The sequence below is a fragment of the Rhagoletis zephyria genome, unplaced genomic scaffold, assembly GCF_001687245.7.
Source record: "Rhagoletis zephyria isolate East Lansing unplaced genomic scaffold, Rhagoletis_zephyria_1.1 Rzeph_scaffold_00024, whole genome shotgun sequence".
Lineage (NCBI taxonomy): Eukaryota > Metazoa > Arthropoda > Insecta > Diptera > Tephritidae > Rhagoletis > Rhagoletis zephyria.
In genome coordinates, this window is record NW_016157108.1 from 130944 (window position 1) to 136943 (window position 6000).

The following is a 6000-nucleotide window of genomic DNA, read 5'->3' on the forward strand; positions in this document are numbered from 1 at the left end:
TTGTTTTTGAAAGAGAAGAGGTCTAGTGATCAATAAGATGATAATTGTGTTTCTCTTTTTCATACTAACAATAAATCATCAATGTTGTTTCACACCCCCTCCAATATTGAACAGTAAAATATATTTATTTTTACGCAGAGAAACAACGATATTGTCGAAATATATTAGAATTGCATAATACTCACTTCTCTGACAGTCATGACATAGAAAACTGTAACAGTCGCCAGTACATTGTGAAATATTCAGGTGACATAATGACACTAAACAAATTTTAAAATATGCTCACTAAAATTGTATTAATGTACAAATAAAGATTTTGGCAAGTAGTTATCGAATTTAATGTAAAATTTAAACGTTTTTAAGATAGGATATTAATTATTTTTAAAGGTAAATGTTAATATAACTATTTTATTTATATTCCCAAATTTAGGATAGAAAACCCTTCCACCAAAAAACTTAAATTGGGTAACGCTGCTTCGAATTTTTTACAATTGAGCAAATGAGTAAAAATAGTTTCTTAAGGGATTTAAAAAAAAAACCCTCAGATGACATGACAGTTTAAGCTCTAAAAACCTACATAAAAATATTCAAAAATGTTTTCAACGCAATCATAACACCGCGCGACAGTAAATGTTACACACAAAAAATGAATATATTCGCGAAACTATGGGGAAATTATAGTAAAACTGCGTACCTAGTTGTTCTCTCTGACGCCAGGATTTTTTTTAAAAGGACTTTGAAATTTAAAAAATATTTAAAAATTCGGTGCAATGTCGGATAACAATAAGGGTATCATATAAAAGAAAAAATTCTGTAGAATTATAAGAGAATAAATTTTTTGGTGCATACGGACGAATAGGTATGGAAAATGTCCTTTACAAATTTTTCGCTTAAATATTCTTGAAAATTTGCAATATATATGGGTCATTCCATACAATATTTACACCTCAATATTTTTTTGGGGTGAAATATATTTTTTTACATTCTTTATCGCAAAAAAGGAGTTACCTCATCGTCATGATATTCGAAAATCTCGAAAAAAACATCCCGAAATTTTTAACTCACGGAGAAGTATCTTTTTTTTAAATGTTTGCAGTAAATAAACTATTTCTCAGAGAAAATCAGTTAAGGTACCAAAATGTGCGCAACTACCTCGGGTTTCCATAAGAGAGTGTGATAAAGATTAAAATAAAAAATTAGCTTATTTACAACGGAATAAAAAGGGTGGGAAAATTCCTTTCCAATGATACCTCACTAGTCTTAATCAGTAAAGTTTAGTCTGAGTTATTCAAGTTGTTTTAAACTAGTCGTTGAAAAAAGCATCAAAAATCTCATTGTTATGATTCCCTTGAACATTTTTAAAAATTTTTATGCAAATTTTTGAGACTTAAACTGTTTTGTCACCTGAGGTAATTTTTTGTAAAAATATACTTAAAAAACTGTTTTTATTCTTAAAAAACTCAATGTTTGGAGGTATTTTCAAATCGGTCCAGCTCACGTAAATCTTAATATTTTCCAGAAGTATTTTGGTCTTAAAATTTGATAGAATTTAAAATTCCGGTGCAAAAACAGTATCGATTTTTTTTTTGTATGGGGAGGGATGCAGTCTAATATACCTACATATAAACAAATTTACACTACATACTTTGTATGCGTGATTTAGTAATTTTTTATATTATGAGTACATTGTATGTATGAGCATTAGACCGCGTCGGTACCCAGACGAAAGATACAAGTTTGTAATTGCCCACCCTAGTTTTAAAAACGTCAAGAAGGTTTAGGAGAAAAATAGGCTAAGTCGATTTCTTTATAGTTATTTTTATTTTTAACCAGATGTGATACAGCTGGGTGAAAGGGTACTTTCGATGGCTATAGGTATCTTTAAGATCGTGGAATATACCATCACACGAATAAAGGCGTGATAGTGTTTTGACGGCAAAAAAAGTCGCGTAAAAAAATTTTGCGAAAAAAGATGCTTATGAAAAACTTCGGCGAAGTATGTTAAGAGTCTTTGACGCTAATGTTTTTTTATGCGTCTTTTTTCGCCGTCAACTTTTGAGCTCGCGCCTTTATGTGTCTAGTGACGATATGAACTAGTTTTCCGACCTAGCTAAATCCATTGTGCCAACCCTTAAGAAGTCACTCCAAACTCTGTCTGTTTATGAAGTTAAGCTCGTTCTACAAGATTGTATATATGTAAGTGTGCGCCTACTTCTTCCATCACTTACTAAAGCATTTCATTAAAATCAAATTTGGTTTAAAGAAATGATTTAGTTCTATAGAATCACTTAAAAATGAGGTTTCGAAATAACTTCCAGGGTGATATACCTATGTAAGTACTACCATCGATCGATTTTTGGTCCATGGAAGTCAGTTCAGACATTACTTCCACAGATCTGATTCATGGAACATATGCCAAAAATAAATTCCATGGTAATTTTCTATTAAATGAGTCGCTCATTGCACAAATTGCTTAACTCCACTTTTTAAAAAATCTTAAATTTAAGTGTGTTTTCTTTCAGAAAATGTTGTATGAACTCCAGATAACAAGCTATTCAGCGGAATTCGGAAACTGATAAGGCCACGACTGTTACATTTGTACATTTTTTATATTGGGCTATTGGTACAAAATAAAAAATTTGGACGACATTTTTTTTGTAGTCTCACGATTGGTACTATACAGCGATTACGGACAGTGTTGGAATTTTAGCTATTTTTCGGCTAGATTTAGCTTTTTTATTTGTGTTTAGCCGGAAAAATCCTGTTTTGCTTTTAGGTGTTTTCTTAGTGGTTTCTTAAAATTAGCTTTTTACTTTTGCTCAAAATATTAAATTTAAATAGTGTTAAAATGTTTCTTGGCGATTTTTTGTGTTAGGTATGGAGTGAAAAACAAAGGCAACTGCTGTCCTGTTATTTTACTTCGGCAAGTTCTCATTTAAAAAATATACACTTCTAATATGTATACAAAATATTCAAATTCATCTGCATCTAAACGCACCCTTTCAATAGTTACTCAGGGGCGCGAAAAAGTACGCTTTGCGAAGATGAAGTACAAACATATCGCACGTGTTAGCATTTTCCCTTGTCAGAAAACACAAAGAAAGGCTTCGACTTTGTCCGATATCTACGTGGGTAGACTGGTTTTTGAGCTCTTTCGACACTCACATTACCTTTAGGGATTGCAAGACGACACCGTTGAGTCGAAGCTTGATGAAAGTGACGGTGGATGGTGTTTTCATGTAAAACGCCAGCATGAGGCAGAGCTTGCATTAAAGGAGCAATCGAATGTCTGCAAGTGAATTTTCCCCGATCAGACTCATCTGAGTAACGCGCCATATTAATATCATAGGGAATTGCGTAGCGGAGAAGTTGCCCAGGAAAGGTACTCTCGCGTTGTACTCACCGCGTAAAGAGTGGGAGTACTTTTTCTTTGGTAAGTACATTAGGGTTACTAAAGTATTGGTTTTCACGCGATGGGGCTAAATATCACACCGAATCTCAACTGTTTACAGAACAATGAGATGGAATCACAACTTTGTCTTAAGCTGCCTTAATTTTGAGATCCTACGAAAAAAATTTGTTTAAGTACAAAATAAGTTGTTATGAAGTTATTATAACGAAAAAATATTTGATCTGTTAATTTAGCTATTTTCCTTAGTCATAACTTAAATTTTGATTCAGTTTTTTTTAGTTTTATTTTTTGCCCATTTAGTCTTCTCTGAAAAGTTCTGGCAACATTCATTACGGGAATCAAGCTAATATAGTGGTGGTATCGTCAGTGGCATCAGCAGCAACTCTAATATAAGAGAAGATTCAGTGGGCAGTAGGTACTGTCTAGGCATGTGCCGGATAGAGATTTTGCCGGAAAACCTGATTCCGGATATCCTGTAAAAAATAAGAGCCGGATTCAGATATACGATCGGATCCGATCTCCTCTGAAATCCAAGTTATGATGTAATCCTGTATTAAAAAGATAACTTCTCCGTCTGCGGAGTAAATATATAATATAGTAAATACAGGAGAAACGTCAAAGACAGAAGATAAACAGCAATTAACGCCGCTAAGGAAAAACGCGTGATTGATATATTTTTTTTTAATGTGACGAAAATGGAGCTAATATGCATGGTTATATAACGTTTCGCTTCCCGAATCGCCCCGTACGGCTTCATTGTTGCAATATTTTGTGACACACGTTTCAAAACTCGTTTTATTTTCTGACATCAATAAATCTAAAAACTGAGTAGATGGGGAACTAAATAATTCGAAAATATAAATCAGTTAGCATGGAGAAACCTGCTGAATCATATGAAAAGGGCCGAACCCTACTGAAAGTTCTATTCAAGAGCGAGACCAGGATATTTGGCAATGTTTTGAGGAAATCGCCAACAGCTTTGATACTGATTCCAGTTTTTGTACTGATAAGGATAGCCGAACGATGGAGAAATATTTACAGCTACCCCTTATACCCAGAAAAGAAGATCCTTTAATGTGGTGGAATCATAGACGGCCGCTGTGGTGGCAGTGCGCGCTAACATTCCGCAGAACCTGGGTTTAAGCCCGGTTCAACCCGACGTAAAAAACACTAACAAATGTGTAAGCACAAATCTATTATTATTATAGTCGCAAAGAATTTTCAAATTTGTTTACACGGGCACTGAAGTAACACTATCCTGTAAAATCCGGTACTAGGTCTACTGGTTTTTACTGGATGTCGTTTTCGTACGCAAAATCTTGCAAGAAACCAGCAAAAGAGAGAGAATTGAGAGAGCGAAAATGACAGCTGAACGTGCAAGTTTTACTGAATTTTTAGTATAAACGATTTGCTAGTAAGAAAAACAGCTGATGGCATGATGAATAATGCAATTCACATTACTAAAATAATTGTTTATGGTGCTTTTAGGGTTCAATTGACAAAATAAACCTATTTAAATATATATTAAGATGGAAATACTATTTTTCTTAGAAAATTGCGTCGGAAAACAACAAATTAATCAGTTGTTCATAAAATGTGCAACTATTTGCTGGTTTTGCGTTTTCGTACATTCTTACATATTTCTCTCATTGGGAGTAAATATTGGCTTACTCTCCGAAATTTGGTTACTGGAAAGTTACTGGATATTTGTTTCTGGAGAATACGAAAACACAACTATCGAAGATGTGAAAAAACTGTGATTTTAGTGAAAGCATTAGTGAGTTTCAGTGCATTTAAAGTTTTAGAGGCGTCCTTGCTTTTACACGAGAAATGTTAAAATCGGCAAAACCAAAGTAGGGGGTTGCGGAATGTGGCACCTTCGGTTCGCTACATCCTGGTATGTAGATGTGCCTTGATGCTGCATTGTAATTCCATTATAATACAACTTCATTTCTCTACCCAGCCTAATGCATGAATGCATGTGTATATAAATTCACATGTTTTAATGTTTATATGTAGCTACCTACATATTCATGTATGTGATTTAATCTACTCATCGCATTCGCTCGCTCATTGGCTTCTTACCGGCTTGTGCGCTCGTTCGCGTCCATTATCAACGTAGTCTTGTGTATTTTTGAACCCCAAAGCTAAAAAGCTCTTTGATAATTGTAATCTTTTTTAAGCACATCAATGCACTTCTACAGCTATTGTTTTTATTCTCCAGTTGATTTGCACTGAGCTGAGCAGAGCTGCATTGAGAGGGCCACTATGTATTGCAAGCAGTGATGATAAAGTTGGCACAATTGTGCTTTTTTGGTACTGCCCTGTATGCAGCTCTCAAGAAAACGGTCAATAAAAAATTGCCTTTATTTCGTATGTGTGTCCAAGGAAATTCGACATTTTTGATACTTCACAACCTGTTGCCTCCCTCTTTCCTCAAGAAATAATGGAACGGGCATATATTTCTGTTGCGAACCTGGGTTGCCTTGTGTTCTTTTTTCACAAAAAACTTTAGAAAACCGCAGTAGAAAGCATAGAATTCCTTAGCGTATTGCCTTAAGGAATATTGACTCAAGAAAATTTCTTAG

General features: G+C 34.2%; 1 protein-coding gene across 1 annotated transcript in view; it reads right to left on the reverse strand.

Moving 5' to 3' along the window:
- The window catches only part of LOC108362728 (embryonic polarity protein dorsal-like), a 117777-nt gene extending 112145 nt beyond the window's left edge, over positions 1-5632 (reverse strand). Inside the window, exon 1 of the mRNA XM_017615868.1 lies at positions 5498-5632. The gene's annotated coding sequence lies outside the window, so the exon portion shown is untranslated. The remainder of the gene's footprint in view (positions 1-5497) is intronic.
- Positions 5633-6000: the final 368 nt, after the last annotated feature.